Below are 18,088 nucleotides of genomic sequence, written 5' to 3'. Positions count from 1 at the left end.
ACAAAAGTTACATTTAAAAAAAGACACTATGAATTTGAAAGACAGCAAAGAGTGATTACATAAAGTAAACAGGAGAGAATGATTAAATTTCAACCTCAATAAAATAAATTTTTAAGTTATAAAAGAAAGTATCAATAGAAACCAAAATCTATATTTTTTTCAAAACCTACCTGATAACGCTTGGATTTTGAAATTTTTGCATACTATAAAAACTATGTTCAATGGAAACTCACAGGTTATTGAGGCCAGTGAATAAAACTTCTATTTACAACAGCTACTGAAATTTCTTTGGGAAAAGAAGAATGCCAGCCAGCATAGTGACAAACATCTATAATCCCTTCCTCTAGAAATTAAAGTACAAGACAGTAATGAAGCTGAAATGGGCTTGGACTAAATGTGGAGACTCTTTATAGCCTTCATTTCCCACCAAAAACCAAGGAAGAACATTTTCTTATTCTAATGGCCAACTAAAGGATTTAGTTCTTTGAGATATTCACAGTGAGCAGAACTAGGCCCTTTCTCTCAATATCTGAATCCTAGTTCTTGGGGCTTGAGAATATATTAAATATTATAAAACATTTTAGATGTCATTAAATTATTATATTTACTTAAAATAAATTCTGAGTAATGTAAGTAAGAATGAGGGATTATTGAATAGTCTAGTTAAACATGAAAGAAGAACATGTGTCTAGTGAGAGGACCAGGGTAGAGGAGGTGGAGAGACCAGAAGCTTAAAGATAATAATGTTCAATATTGCCTTTCATGAACATGAAAAAGTATCTGTTAAGTAAGAAAGAAATGGCCTCAAAAAGCTGAGTGTCCTTCATGAGGGATTATTAAAACTAAATGGCACTTAGGAGTCAAAGAGATGACTAGGTGTTTGGAGTTCTTATCCAGAAACTTCAGGAAGGAAGGTGCCAAGGTCCACTTTTATTTCAGCTAAATGACTCTCTGCCAATACTGAGGGATGTGTAAAACAGATTGCTTTGAAGCGCTCAATCTCAGCTGATCTGTCATGTTAGCAATACAAATTTGATATGTTTCATTCTTAGTTTATTAATTTTATGAGAGCAGGTATTCATGCTTATAATTTCCTTGATAGAAGGCACAGGGAAGACATATAAAAATATTCAATGCATTGCAATAATTTTGCAAGTGTTTTTGGTATCTTATATTTGCAAAACAAAAATCCATAGAAATCAAATAAAATATGCTTTGAACCTTTTCAGTAACTGCTGTGCTATAGCAGAAATTATATTGAAAAATGCATAATTGTGTTTGTTCTAAAGACTTGAAGAACAACCCAAACTGTTGTCCTGATAATCGAGATGGCACAATTGTTTATAGTGTATACTTTATCATGTCTAACAAACTCTCACTAAGATGAAATACTGCAGCCAATTCTATTTTCTAGCAATAATAAGTTTTTGTTTTATCCCCGGGGTTCTTGGGCCAATTCACTCAACTGGAGATTGAAATGAACTCTGGGTCTTCAGTCCAAGTTTTTCAGTCCATGCTACTGAAGTCATTTCCTGTGTCTAATATGGTGGACCTTGTTTCTTTTCTTTTCTCATTTTCTGTTCTTTATATTATTTATACTGTACTTGTTCAAAATATAAAAGGCTGGCTATTTACCTTAGGGACATAAATCATTGCTGGGGAAAAACAAGGTGCTATCTAGCTTGCTTCCTTCATTTCAAATCATTTGTGTGGAGTTATACTGTGAAAGCGAACTGGGAGAGGGTTGGTTAGTGGGAGCAGGTATTCGTCACAATACACAAAGTAGGAAAAAAGGCACCAAATGCTCATATTCGAGGCTCAGTGTCTTTTGACTGCAGGCTCTAAAACCAAGGTGATTTAGCTTTCACTTCATTTTTAAAGCCTCTAAAAATGTCACAACATTTAAAAGAAATGTGATGTTCTGCACTTTATAGAAACAATGATCCTGATATTTCTGTTGTTTATAAATTCTATGTTCAATGCTTTTCTTTCTCATCTCACTTTCAATGATTTATCTATTTGGACAACAAAAAGAGCAATGCCATTTACCTCATGTTTTATGTTTAGCTTGTGCAAATAATCTTTGGAAAACCAGAGGAGGTGAGGAGTGGATACGACCAAAGCATTGTAAAGAGGTATTAAACTTATCAAGAGTAAATAAAATATACATTTTAAAAGAATCTCTCTCTCTCTCTCTCTCTCTCTCTCTCTGTGTGTGTGTGTGTGTGTGATAAAAATACCATAAAATTAAGTGTATTTCTGGGATTGCAGAGCAGCCATAGAAATTTTACTTCTATTTTTGCTCATAATTTCATCAACAATGCAGAGTATTTATTGATTTCTTTACATAGAATGTTTTAAAAATAGCTTAATGGATTCTATTTTAAAATATAAGCTTTATGTACCTTAGTTCTTCAAAATGATGTTCGCTCAATGGTCACAAAAGTTAAATGAAGTTGTGTAAGAAATCATTTTTGTTTCGTTTAACAAATGTTTAAGTAGTCTGCTAATAAGTGTCCTGGCCACAGTCATGGACAGTAACTTTAAATGCCAGAATCTCCTAAGAAGTTTTAATTCACTGTTTGTAATGTTACCTTTTAACCTCTTTAACTTTAGAATTAGACACAACTTTGTATTTCATCTGCTAAATTCATTTTTTTAGAGAATATGAAACCCAAATTTTCATTTACAGCAGATTGTCATTTGCACATAATTTTATATCTACTTAAGTCAACTGTTATTTTCAGGGAGTTCTGATAATTATACTTGGGACTTGTGGCCCAATTTTACATTTGAACCCAAAAAGAAAAGTAATAATAAAGTCCTGAGCAAAGTATCGTCACCCAAAATATCCACATGTCTCCAAAATATAAAATTTATATATTATGTTAATTATAATATTTATAGATTTTAAAGAAAAATTTTAAAAAGTAAAATGAATAAGGAGTAAATTAAAGAATTGTATAGCTATACAAATATGAATAATGTTATCATAATGTAACAATTCACAAGAGATGAGTATGAATGAAATGTACAAAGATAAATATTCAAGATTCAAGGTGTTAATAGTAACCTAAGTAGATATTTTAATATACTTCTTTCAGAAGTGTGCAAATTATGCAAGAAATAACATAAGTAAAATTACAAAATTTAATGACATAATTAATCTGATCTAATTAAAGTAAACATGAACTTATTAATAAATTCATGGTGAAATGTATTTTGCTGATCAAATTATCTATATCATCAAATTAATTCAGTGATTAATTAATGAAATTAATTCAATAATTCATAAACAATTAGTAATTATTTTTTTGTAAAAACTGGTGACACCTGTCATTTCTTTTTGAAGTGATTTATTTATTTATTTGTTTGTTTATTTATTTATTTATTTTTAATTTATATGAATACACTGTAGCTGTCTTCAGACACACCAGAAGAGGGGAACATATCTAATTATAGATGGTTGTAAGCCACCAAATGGTTCCTGGGAATGGAACTCAGAACCTCTGGAAGAGCAATCAGTGCTTTTAACCGCTGAGTCATCTCTCATGCCTCGATTCCTAATTGTTAAATTTCATCATTAACTGTAAAATATGTACCGAAATATAAAACATACAGAAGAAACTTCTCAAACACAATGAATGGGTGTGCATTAATTAACTTTCCTAGATAAAGACCATCTGAGCATATATAAATCAAAAATTTTTGCAATATCAATATGTAAGTATGAATTATATATCTTTTATTTTTATTTTTGGATTGCTCTGGGGGCTTTTAATCCTACTAAGTAGCCCAGGCTCGCCATATTCATGCTCTTCCTACTCAGATTCTCAAATGCTGAAATTCCAGTTGTGGACAAAACCACGTCTATCTGTACATGACCTTTATATATGAAAACCACTTTTGCTAGGACTTTGTTTGCATGACTGTAGAGGATTACAATACCACAGTGTTCCATTTGCAATCTAGGCTCAAACTAGCAGTGTCATCTAGTTATAGGTCACTCTGGAAAAGAAAAAAGAGCCACTGGTCCAAATGTAGCCAAAGATATAAAAGATTGTTTTTCTAGTTCAAAAACCAGAAATCTAATTGGTCAGTTCCTTTGTCTGCTAGCTTTGCTTTATTTTTGCCCAGCTATCTACTCTTTGGGTAATGTTAATGTTCCCTGGTGAGTAAAGTCAGCTCTCTGGGAGTCAGTGATTAAAAGTATGGAAACCACATGGAAATGCCGTAAAAGAAAAATGTGTTAAAGCTACATTTTGATGAGTCAAATTTACATGTAAAATTAAATATCACAATCAGCAATGGACTAATAATGAACATATAAAATGGTTATAAATCACAAAGGACATAGAAAATAATCTTTTTATTTTGTAATAAAGAATTTAAATTATTTCAACAATGAATGGTTGATGGCTCCAAGTAGTATTATAATGTACCAATAAATGGACAAATGCATAAGATTACACGATCGCATATATAATTCACTTTTAATAAATAGAGATAATAAGCATGTACCATTTACTGTCTTCTTACTGTAACTTTATCAGAGACAATCTGACAAGAAAATTTTCTCAAGGTTAAATATTAGATATCAATTTTGGCACAGCCATAGTCTCATAAGTCAAAATAAAAACAAGAAACAAAAGCAAAACAAAACTCTTTCCTTTAATATCCTTATTCTTTCTGTTAATTGCTGTTAATCTTTGGCACCCATTGGCTAGTATCACATTAGGTAGACATGAGGTCTTGAATTTCATTGAGATTTCTCCTTTTGTATTTATCTGTGGTTCTCATTTTAATTTATTCTATAAAACATCATTTCTCAACAAGGCCTTTCTTCACATTACTCTTTTTTTTTAATTACGTATTTTCCTCAATTACATTTCCAATGCTATCCCAAAAGTCCCCTATACCCTCCCCCCAACTTCCCTACCCACCCATTTCCATTTTTGGCCCTGGAGTTCCCCTGTACTGGGGCATATAAAGTTTGCAAGTCCAATGGGCCTCTCTTTCCAGNGATGGCCGACTAGGCCATCTTTTGATACATATGCAGCTAGAGTCAAGAGCTCCGGGGTACTGGTTAGATCATAATGTTGTTGCACCTACAGGGTTGCAGATCTCTTTAGCTCCTTGGATACTTTCTCTAGCTCCTCCATTGGGGGCCCTGTGATCCATCCAATAGCTGACTGTGAGCATGCACTTATGTGTTTATTAGGCCCTGGCCTAGACTCTTAAGTTCCCACTTAATTAAAATCTCCTAACCTTTTGCCCATATTTGCCTTTCACTGGTGACTTAAGAGAAAAATCAGTTACATGAGGAAAACCATGCATTTTCCAGAACCAAGAAGGTCAAACTCTATCTTTATAGTATTTTTACTTATAATTTTATGGAATTTAGACAGTTTCAGTAAAAGAGAAGCAATAAAGGGAGATAATTTAAGGGGATTATATTTTTTCAAATGCCAGAGACCAAATTAAAATCAAGTTTTATACATTTAGTTAATTAACATTTGGAAATAAGCTTAATTTATGTGGAATTTAAAGAGCTCTTAATAGGTTAGACACATGTAATTGCCTTTAGTACCTGTAATCATCTTGGTACATAATTTACATGGATTAGGATGAAGATAATTGATCATGAAAGTGAAAAGAACTATGATAAAAATTCCTTTTAAATGTTCAAACCAATGTTCAAGTCTTATGAAGGCTACTCCCCAATATATCTCTTCATTTTTAATAAATATGTAGCTATTTATCAATAAGACAAAATAAATATCTCCTTAAAATAATTGATGTCAACATGATACTAAAAACCAGTAATCTACTTTTAATTCACATAGCAAATTATAGAGGTAAAAATAAATTGTTTTTCAGAAAGTTTAACATGGTTCATTTGTGCTCAGTAAAACACATAGGAAAGCATAGTTTTTGCCTTTAAAAAGTACATATTTTTCTAAGTCCAGATTTGCTCAACAGTACTTGAAAAGTACTGGAAAACAAAGGAACCATGTTTAGAAAACTAATGAGTGTTTGGAAACATTAACTCTTTTAAAGGTAAGTGGGAAAGCTTACAGTTCCTCATACCTTCTCAAGTTTTCAATGTTGGTAATAAAATGTCAACCATAATTCAGAAATTGCTCCTAGGATATAAGTAGAATGAGTTTTAGAAATATTCATGGGAAAGAACAAAATGTGTTAGCAGACTTTTAATTGCAGGATTATTTCATCTTGGAGTGAGTAAAATCCTTTCATGTTCCATTACAATTTTAATTCCTTTTCTCTTTGTCAATTCAATAATACTCAAGAAATCCAATTCAGTATGAAGTAGTAATATAGAAACCTACCACATCCTAATATATTAAGAGTGTTTTGTTAGTTTGTTTTTTGTTTTTTGTTTGTTTTTTTGTTTTTGTTTTTTTTGTTTGTTTGTTTGGTTTGGTTTTTGAGAAAGGGTCTCTCTGTGTATCCCTGACTGTCCTGGAACTCACTCTGTAGACCAGGCTGACCTCGAACTCAAAGATCTGCCTGCTTCTGCCTCTCATGTGCCGGGATTAAAGGCATGCGCCACCACTTCCAATCAAATTAGGAGCTCTGAAGGAGATAGCATCTATGATACATAAAATTCTTCCTGGATCCATTAAGGTACTACTCAAAATTTCAGTTTCAGTGTGGGACACTGTTATGGGAGCTGTTGTTCAGGAAGGCTGTCAAAGCTTTTCTCCTTGGATCTCTCTCTCTCTCTCTCTCTGTGTGTGTATGTTTGTGTGTGTGTTTATGTGTGTTGTGTGTGTGTTTGCATTTGAGGATCATTTAATGGTGGAGTCCTATCCAACATATCACTGCCACTCTTCATGAACTTCTGGCTTCCTCAGTGGAGACATGCCACTGTGGTTGCTTCTTCTTATATTCTGTAGCCATAACTTTGGGGAACTGAGTACATCCCTCTGAGTATCAAATAAATATTTAACATCTTTAGCTGTCAGGGAAATGCAAATGAAAGCTTCTCTGAAATGTCACCTTACCCCTGTCAGAGTGGCTAAGATCAAAAACTCAAGTGACAACTCATGTTAGTGAGGATGTGGAACAAGAGGGAAACTCCACTGTTTGTTTGTTTTCAACGAGAGACAAAAAAGGAGTGAATTAAGATTGGGGAGAAAGTAGGTAAGATCTAGGATAGTTTGGAGGAGGGAAAACAATAATCAGAATATATTGTATGAAAGCAAATTATATGTACAATATAATAAATCTAAAAGGGATAAAAGTATGCTAACGGAGTCATAGGCCATGTTGCATAGGCAAAATTACTATTATCCTTTAACTAGTTTCTGAATGTTATGCTTCTCTTGGATGAAAATGTTAAGAATAAGCAACAGATGCTAATTCAATCCTAAAAAAAAATTATTTACATCTGTTCTGTGGTGCTCAGGGAACATTGTAGATGATAGATTGGAAAGAACATTAACAACAAAATATGGAGTTTGAGATCAATTTTCTCATCTTTCAGAAACGTCAGTCACTGTAATCATGAACCCATATTTGCACTCTTCTGCATAAAATGTCAGTCTTGAATGGTAAAGGAGCTCATGGAATTCTCTCCCTAACTTCTGAGCTGTAAGCTGCCAACTGACTTTGGGATATTGGAGGTTTTGGTCTTCAGTTGCAGACCTGTCTCCAGTGGATAATTTCAGTACCACCATAGCTACAGAGACAACCCTGATCAAACCCACAGGGTTACAAACACAATATATATATATATATATATATATATATATATATATATATATATATATACTAGCAAAGGCAGGAGTGGAGTGGATAGAAAATAGGAGATCAGAGAGGGAAACGTTGGAACACACAGACAGTATATATAATATATTTAGACAAAATTGACAAGGAACAAATGTAATTAAAATAAAATTTCCACCCCCAAATAAAAACAAAAACAAAACCAGAGGCCTGTCAATGTGATTCTGTGTTGATCACATGAGCTGTTAACTTAAAACACGTTAACCCAGTGTGTATGTAAACTCATTCTTTTTTTTTATATTGTCCACAATTATGTAGATTTCAATTCCACCTCTATGGAATTCTCTTTCAGAGCTGACCATATACTTCTCCTTCCAACAAGTAGTCTAAAACTGAACTGACATTCATTTGGCTCCTGATTCTTTACTTCTTAAAGAATTCTTCTATACCAGCCACACCAATTTCTTTCACCAGGATTAATCTTTTGTTCTATGTTATGATAATAAAAATCTACAAATTTCATATGACCCATGATCTATTTAAATGAGCAGAAATGGAAAAAAATAGAACAACAATGAAAAGTTTTCCCAAAGAAATCACAATATATTTGAATCTTCTCTGCAGGAAATATTCTAGGAAAAAAATGCGGTATAACTTAAGATGCCTTCCAAGTGAGAGGACCAACGTATTTCCATAGCTTAATCTGATTGAAAATGTAATCAGTAATTTTCCTGGGTGATAACATGGAAATTCCGAGGATAGATATGTTTGTAATATTTTTGTAAGAATTTTGAGATCTAGAAGTTAGATGAGTGCAGTGCATTCAGTGTGGAACATACATGTTTATATGTTCAGATATGTGTTTATAAATCATAGGAAAAGTTGAATTCTTTCTGCAGGAGTTTTGTGACTAATTCAAAATCTATACTCATATAAGTAATGCAGATGTGGTTTAACATCTTAAGTAGCTTATTTCCACATCAATGGACACGTGCCTTTTTAAAATATTAGAATTAGAAAATTATGTAATATGAAGCTTGTATGTCTATTGTCTATGAAAATATAAAACCATATCCTATAAAAGTCTCTTAGAAGTCATTGTTAAACTGCTGTGAGTCCACATCGCAAGAAGGAAAAGTATTTTCAAGCTGAGTTCAAAATCCTAAAAGGAATGCTTTCCACCCACCTGTGAGGTTTCAGTTCTGCAAAGGAAAGGATTATAATGTTGAATCCAAATCACACTGAGTGAAAAACCACAATGGGAATCTCTAAAACCTATAGAGGGACACATACACAGAATAATTATGGACTTTTTATATGGAGCAAGGAACCACTGAGAAAGCACCTCCCATAAGATTCTCACAAGCTTCCTCTTAGTTTTCTGTAATTGCATTTTCTTTGGCAGGGAGAGCAATTTCCCCTCCTCCTGATATACCACCTCTACCTCCCATGACTCTCTGCTAATAAAGCCCTTGATGGATGCTATCTTTTCACTCCTATTTCACAGAGAAGTCAGCTACAGGGTCCATCAGCCCCATGGTCACTTTGTTAGACTTGAAGTCTTATCAAGGTTCACCAAGTTTTACGAATCATCCAGAAAGGCTTTCCAAAGAGGAAAGGATTCCCACTCATATCCCATCATATATTTCTATTTATTCCTGTGGCTTTAAGTGTGTCTCTCTGTAATTGAAGGTGTCCTGTGGGGTAATGGGAATTGACCACAGAAAGAGTCCCTGATGGCTTGTTCAAATCATCCCATTAGTTCTCCTCATATCACAAAATAATCCTTCCCATAATTCTTGCCTGCCACAAAAATATCCCGATTTAACAGCAACAACAAAAATATATTCTCAGAAAGAAAGCTCCCAGGAATATCCTTACCTTGTAGGCTAGTTCTGCATGCTTGCTCAATGCAAAGGTGTGTAAACGATTGTAAAATAGAGGAATGCAAAATATCCAGAATATCGGTGTATTTTCCCTTATGTAGAATATACAAAGAAAGAAGCACCTTTAATGTAATATTTTTTATATGTGGTATTTATTTCCTTGTTACAAACAGTTCATAAATCTTTAAAATATATTTTACTTCTAGTTGGAGGAGTGAAAGAAGAGTCTTGTTGCTTGCTGTTCAGGGTGGTACTGACCTCAAGAGCTCAAGGATCCTTCTGAGTCTCCTGAGTAGTTGAAAGAACCACATTTATCTATTTTGGTTCTCTTACAAAATTTCTTTGCAAATACATATAACTGATATAACAAATCTCTCCATGAAACAGCACATATTACCCAAAATGGTATAGCATGCTTTTAGAAAACCGTGATGCTCTGCTTCAGAGTAAATTTCAAACACCAGAAAACACTGTTTTTATAGAAAGAAAGGTTAGCTTTGTAACAACTTAACTTTTGGAGTGTAATCTGATTTAATGGAAATGTATTCTGACACTGACAAAAGTTACTCTAAATAACAACAAAGAGTTCTTTGTTTTTCCAATTATATCATTGGCAATAAAAATTAATTTATCTTGTGGTGGCTACATTGAAAGACTAGTAGCTCATCTTGCTACTCTATAAAAAAATTGATTAATGAGATGATAGCTAGTTTTCATTGGCTTTGTACTTCCTTCATTCCACTATACACAAAATGATTTTTTCATAAATCATGATTATAAGTTTAATCAGGAGATACTTATTTAATCTGTTCTTCATTACTTTTACAACTTCATTTATATTTTTATTTAGTCTTAATTTTGAAAATGGCTATGAAATATACACTGAAATAGAATCAATTGTATATGAAGGAAAAGTATATCATGTATCCAGCTAGTTTTATAGTACTGAGAAATAAATGGTTATTCCTAATTTTCTTCTAACAACCATGTTTCAGTGTAAGGTCACTCTGTGTTATATGTTTAAAACATAGTAAGTTCCTTCATGGAAAACTGTTTAAGTCAACATCATCTAATGAACATGCTAATGCTCAAGACTCAAACTTTTTAAAAATACTCAAAATGAGTTACAAAAAATGCCATTAAAAGAAAATTAATGAAACATACTTTATACACAGAAATATTGAAGTGTGCTATTTACCAGTTTGTGAAGGTGACTGTCTCAGGAACTATGTTATTTGGAGATGGCTTGCCTTTTGAGGCTTTTCAGATAGCAGAAAATACTTGGGAGCAAGGAAAAAGAAGATGCTGCAAGAGAAACACTCTTCTAACAAGGAAAATCCAAGCTGCCAGAAACTCAGGGTAATCTAGAAAACCGGCTGTTATTTGCAGCTATATGAGTAAACATAAGAAAACAACCATTTCCCTAAACCTACAAAAGTGCATACATTTTTGTTACAGCACAGACTACAGCAAAACACTATTGTCTTACTTTCAATTTCCCCTTCTATGCTCCAGCTTTTGAAGTATGGGGGCTCCACTTGACATTTTGCAAGGACCACTTTGTTCTGGATACTATAATAAAAAGACTGCTGAACCAGTAAGTGTCAAATGAACAAGAAAAACATCAACTTAAATTGATATCCAAACAACTCAATCTGCTTAGCCCTAAGGCCAGCGACATCTGTATTACAAATAAATGTTATGTTTTCACTTAAGGGCTGAAATAATCCCCTTTTAGGAGAGGGTATTATTGCTTTCTTTTCATTGGTATGAGTCAGTTCAGATATATTAGTGAGTAATCTGAATGTTTAGAAAACATTGATGGGGAAAACTGTAAAGCAGTGGCCTCTGCTCTTTCCTGCACTCTTTGCTCATGGTTGTCACCTAAGTCTTTGATCTTTGGCTTCCAAAAGCAAGTCCTGAATCCATGCTTTCATGGTCGCTTGGTATTTCTGGATAGACACTTAATCTGAGAATCTTAGAATTGGATTATTAAACTTCTCTACTGCATATAATATCATTTTAACAATCTACCTATACTGCGATTCAATCAACTAGGAGATATACCTGATATAAGCAGTTTTAGGACAGAAATGGAAGTTTGACAATGTATATGCAGTACTCCATTATAGTTAATAATAAATTTGCTTTGTACTTAAAAGTTTATAATTCAATCATTCCAACATCTTATTTGTACAAAACTCCATATTAAAATTTTAAATTAATATTAAAACTGTGTTATTCAGAAAGGATTTTTTCTGAATTTCTGCAACTGTGAAATTTTTCTGCTAGTCTTTATTTTTCTGCTTTTTGTTGCGTTGTTTGCAAATTAAGTTAGAAATATTCTTATGCACATAGTTGCTAACACATCTTAAATATTCATTAGCCTGCTCAAATATTTAAGGTATGTGATTTATATCAAAATAATCTCTTTATGTTTGTTGTTTTTGTTAGCAAAATCATTCTAAAAATAGTTCACATTGTTACTTAAAAGACTGTACAAACTTAAGTTGTTTTAATTTCTAGTATTTTCTATAAAATATGTAAAAGTCACCTAACAATATTCTTTTATATAAACATACAAAAATAAATATAGAAAAAGTGCTATGTTTTCAAGTTCAAAGATGGAATGACTTTAAATAGAACAAAATGCTCAGAGTTTAATAAAATGACTTTAGTTTGTGGTGAAAAATTTAAAACTAGTATTTTATACAATATAGTCTTTTTAATTTTTAAACTACATTGATATTAAATACTTTTAATATGCCAACAGTTCCATAGATAAAATCTACCCAAATTACATGCCATTATTTATAATATTTAGTGCAAGAATTTTACATTGTCCAGTGATGCAAGAACTGAAAGATGCAGAGGAGATACAACGTTGTTGAATGAACACTTGCGGATGAGATATTCTCCAACTGATGCTTCATACCTTGGTACCAGATTCCACCAAGGTTTGGTAGTACAGGCAGAAATAAATTGGTCCTTGCTGTTTTATGCTAGTCAGGGAAAGTACCCAGCCAGTGTTAAACATTTAACACATAGCAAAAGGTGTGGTTGATTATAAGACTATACCTGCTTCCTGTTAATTGTGTGAAATGATATTTCTGTGGATTTATTCCAATATTGTGTTATTTTAACACCTGTCTTATAATAGGATGGCATACTTCATTAACAGATAAAACAATGTTTATTTTTATAAAAGTAAATGTCGGTCACATGCATATACTTTGTTTTCTTTCAGGATTAATTTAAGATATGATTTATATATCATATGTATTATGATCACAACCCTTCAATTTTAAGAGAGTTTATGTAAAGAAGTATTTATAAAATAAATGTTATCCCTGCTCTGCCAGAGTCTGACCAATAAAGAGGCAGATACTTTCAGCCAAGCATCAGACTGAGCAGGGGATCCCAATGGAGGAGTTAGGGGAAAGACTCAAGGAGCTGAAGGGGTTTGGATCCCTATAGGAAGAGCAACATTATCAACCAACCAGAACCTCCTGAGTTTCCAAGGACTAAACCAACCAAAGAATATACGTGGATATACCCATGGCTCCAGCCACATATGTAGCAGAGGATGGCTTTCTCTAGCATCAATGGGAGGGGCGGCCCTTGATCCTGTGGCAGCTCTATGCCCCAGTGTAGAGAAATGCCAAAGTGGGGAGGCAGGGATATCTGGATGGGTAAGGACCACCCTCAGAGAAGCAGGGGGAGGAGGGAAGGGATGTGGTGGAGGGTCTGGAGGGGAAACCAGGGAAGGGGATAACATTTGAAATGTAAATAAATAAAATAACCAGTAAAAATATAAGATAAATGTTATCAAGTGGAAAATTTTAAATGAGCTTGCCAGGAAAATGAATAAAACTACACCATTCTTATATTTTCTGTGTGTTGTGTATTGATAGTTTGTCTGCATGTCTGTCTACACATCGTGCTCGTGGCTGGTGTCCTTGGGTGGTGGAATAGGGCAGCCATCCCCAGAACTGCAGTTACAGATGGCGATGAGCTACCCATGGATGCTGGAAAGCAAATCCAAGCCTTTTACAAAGACATTAGCTGCTTTTAAGCACTATGCATTATCCCTTCTCCCAAATACAGTTTTCTCTTACGTACAGATCTCATCTTCATTCCCAATATCCTGAGCATCAATTTCAAAGGTGAAACTTCTAATGATATAATGTATCATACTGAGTACATAAAGATGCTGTTCTTGGTACAGAATTCAGAATGAAATATACTTCTGGGACCTTTATGTTCTTTTCAGGAATGTTTTAGAATTGACACCATCAATTTTACTGGCTTATTCGCCCATGAAGCCAAGACATTATTTTAATCATGCATGATTCAAGAGACACTGTACCAGCACTCATTACCACAGGGAACAGGAACTACAAATGCCCTTGTCTATAGAATCTGAACTTAATTTAGCAGATGCAAGAGGTGAAAAGGAATTATAAAGTAGATTTATACTCAAAGAATAAATCAGGTCACACCGTTGAAGGGCTATTAGATTAGCTGAGATGAAATAGAAATTGTCTCAAAATAAATCAGGTATAATTTGAAAGCTAAAACAATCTCTTAGTGAAAGGGCCCAGGAGCTGTGTTATTGTTCTTACATTGGAGATGGCCAAAAGTTAAGGAAGCATTGCCCAGGGGAGGAGCCTGAAACTGGGTGATTGCTGTTATCTTTTCCAATTCTGTTACACAATCACACAAATAAAATTGTCTTTGAGAGAAGCTTGATAACTTAGCAATTAGATATTGTTCAAAAGAATGCTGCTCTTCTCAAAACACCTGTGTAGTTTATAACTGTTATCACTAGAGATGCACTTGGAATGTTCCCCAGATACGGATGTAAGGAATGCTGTAATCAGGAAATCCCAAGTACAGATACAAGATGGGAATTATATTTTTGAAACTAAATTTGAGAGCCATGCTGTGACAAACTTGTCAAAGTGTCACATTTCTCTTGAGTGTGAAGCTCCCCTCTAAGCCTAAAACCCAGAGGGAAAGAAGAATTTTGAAAACTTCCCAGGGATTGAGATCCCATGTTCCCATTTACTTTCATCCTTAATTGAGCTCATTTTCAACCCCCATGTCTTCGGCCATAAAAAAAGTATGAGATCATTTGGTATCCAACCACCTACTAGTTTCAATCCCTGGCTTACAAAGTATACTCGCATCCAGTGGAAAGCTCTACCAATCTGTTTCATCAGTTTGTAGTATTTTAACAAGTATTATTCATCGAAAGTTTAAATCTTATTTAAAATATACCTGAATAGCTACTGCCCAAAACTTGAAAAATCTGCATAGCACAGCAAAAGTTTGCATATTTATTCTCCTTCTGTGATTATGCAGAGATATGATGTAAAATTCATATGCATATCATTATGTGTAGAAACGCAAAGAGAGCACTTAACACACTTATACTGCTGTTTTGATATCTTAAATATACACTTCAGTAGAGCCAGGGAGAAGTGGGACAAGACACAAAGATATAGTCTCCTTTCTACAAGACTGGGGAGGAACAGTTAACACATGGACTAATAAAGATACCTTCCTTTATTGGCTGCATTCTTCTTCACACTTCATAGACATACATTTACTGTAGGTTTATACACACAAAAAATGGAAAAATAACAGCTTTATTAACTAAAGTGATCATGAATTAAAATGTATAGACATTTTTCAAATTCACCAAATATATTTTAAAGTATTATGTGTATGCACACACATATCCATTCATGCATGTACCCAGACATGCACATAAGAGTACCTATGCATGTACATGTGCTCATATGCACATGTATGTGTACAATATTCAATAAGAATTAAAATTATTTTTAATTGATACATACAAATGACATTACTGGGGCGAGGTGTATGGGATAGGGGGTTTAAGGAGGAAAACCAGGAATGAGGATAACATTTGAAAGTAAATAAACAAAATAACCAATAAAAAGTTGACATTATACTTTTACATCTATAAATATTGTGGTGTGGATAAATTTAGTGTTTTAAAGAGTGTCTTTTCATAGCCAATTGTATATGTAGAAACTTTAAGATTTATTTTTTACCTCTTCATTGAGGACCACATTGTGGTTTCTGGAACTGTGTCCAGTGGCTCACAAATTTCTGTACCTTCAACATCAGGAGGATCTGAGGACCTCTTCATTACTCAAGTGATTCTGTGTGCAATTGTACGAGCTAACACTCAACCATATGTACATATGCATAATTAAAACAATTAAAATCAATAATGCCGTAGATCATTAATTCTCGTCACTGTATTAATCAGTATAAATCCTGAACCTTTCTTGCTAGCCATATGTACTTGTATACATCTTAGCAGCAGCATCCTCCCACTCAATAAATATATGAGCATTGTCTTGCTCTGCCTTATTTATCTTTGCTAACATAAAACTTTCAAATTTAACCATATTGCTTCAAATAATGGAGATTTGTTTTCCATTATAAGTAGATCAGTCTGGTGGTTCCTCAGAAAATTGGACATAGTACTACCGGAAGATCCAGCAATATCTTTCCTGGCATATACCCAGAAGAAGTTCCAACTGTTAATAAGAACACATGCTACACTTGTTCATAGAAGCCTTAGTTATAATAGCCAGAAGCAGGAAAGAACCCAGATGTCTCTCAACAGAGGGATGGATACAGAAAATGTGAGACTTTTACACAATGGAGTTCTACTTGACTATTAAAAACAATGAATTTATGAAATTCTTAGGCAAATGGATATATCTGGAGGGTATCACCGTGAGTGAGGTAACCCAATCACAAAAGAAGTCACTTGATATGCACTCACTGNTAAGTGGATATTAGACCAGAAACCTAGAATACCCAAGATACAATCTGTAAAACACATGAAAATCAAGAAGAAGGAGGACCAACGCGTGGATACTTCATTCCTCCCTAGAATAGGGAACAAAATACCCATGGAAGGAGTTACAGAGACAAAATTTGGAGCTAAGACAAAAGGATGGACCATCCAGAGACTGCCCCACCTGGGGGTCCATCCCATAATCAGCCACCAAACGCAGACACTATTGCATATGCCAGCAAGATTGTGCTTAAAGGACCCTGATATAGACGTGACTTGTGTGGCTATGCCAGTGCCTGGCAAATACAGAAGTGGATGCTCACAGTCATCTATAGGATGGAACACAGGACCCCCAATGGATGAGCTAGAGAAACTACCCAAGGAGCTGAAGGGGTCTACAACCCTATAGGTGGAACAACAATATGAACTAATCAGTAGCCCCAGAGATCGTGTCTCTAGCTGCATATGTAGCAGAAGATGGCCTAGTCAGCCATCATTGGGAAGAGAGGCACCTTGGTCTTGCAAACTTCATATACTCTAATACAGGGGAACGCCAGGGCCAAGTGGGAGTGTGTGGGTAGGGGAGCAGGGTGGGGGGAGGGTATAGGGGACTTTTGGGATAGCATTTGAAATTTAAATGAAGAAAATATTTAATAAAAATTTTATAAAATAAGTAGATAAAATGAAACTGTGTAGCGATATGAATTATGTTCATTCTTGATTGTGGTATATAAAGCAGACCTCTCTTCAACATGTTACCTTTATTTCTTTGGAACATCTAAACTTGTCATAGTTCAACTCAGATACAGATACAGATTTATACTGAATGAATAAGAAAAATAGAATCAAAATTAGAGGTTAGTAGAAACTAATAACCAAATTAATCAGATGAGGAACCATGTGCTGGTGGTAAAGATATGACAATTCTAATAAAAGTTCTGATATCACATTTAGTCTGAGTAAGATACTTCTTGTTCCCATCATTCTTCAAGGTCCCTGAGGTCCTCTTTCTTTCTCACTCTCTCTGTGTGAGTGGAAGAAATGTGAAGTGTTCACTCCTATGTATAACCATGAAATGGCCAGAATTTAAAATCAGGTGTCCTTCTCTTATCACTTTTCATATAATTTTCCCGATAAGTTTCCTCTTTTGACCTCTTGTCGTTTTGACAGAGCATTGACTCATCAGTAATCTTCAGGCATCCTCTTTTATCTCGTTCCCTCAGCCCTGATTCTTACAGGCATGTGATACTTCACCAACTTTTACACATGTCTAGGGAATCTGAACTCAGGACATCATGCTTGCAAGAGCAGCAGGTTACTAATAGACCCATCCCTTTAGCCCACTATGTGTCTTTTTTTTTCCTATTCAATTTCAGAAGAATTTTAGTCATATAAATAGTCAATCACTAAGATATAATTAATCACAATGGCTATATAAAGATAAATACAAAAGAAGGGCAAATTACAAAGACTGTATACATGCATTCAGTGTATGTAGTATCACAAAGTAATTTGCTTAATTATGAAAGTTCATAATATGCTCCTACTATTTTATATACTGTAAAACAGAACCAAATCTTAAAGATGTCTTTATTTATCTCTT

The sequence above is a fragment of the Mus caroli genome, chromosome 15 (genome assembly GCF_900094665.2).
Source record: "Mus caroli chromosome 15, CAROLI_EIJ_v1.1, whole genome shotgun sequence".
In the NCBI taxonomy this organism is placed as follows: domain Eukaryota; kingdom Metazoa; phylum Chordata; class Mammalia; order Rodentia; family Muridae; genus Mus; species Mus caroli.
Note: the sequence above shows the minus strand (reverse complement) of the source record.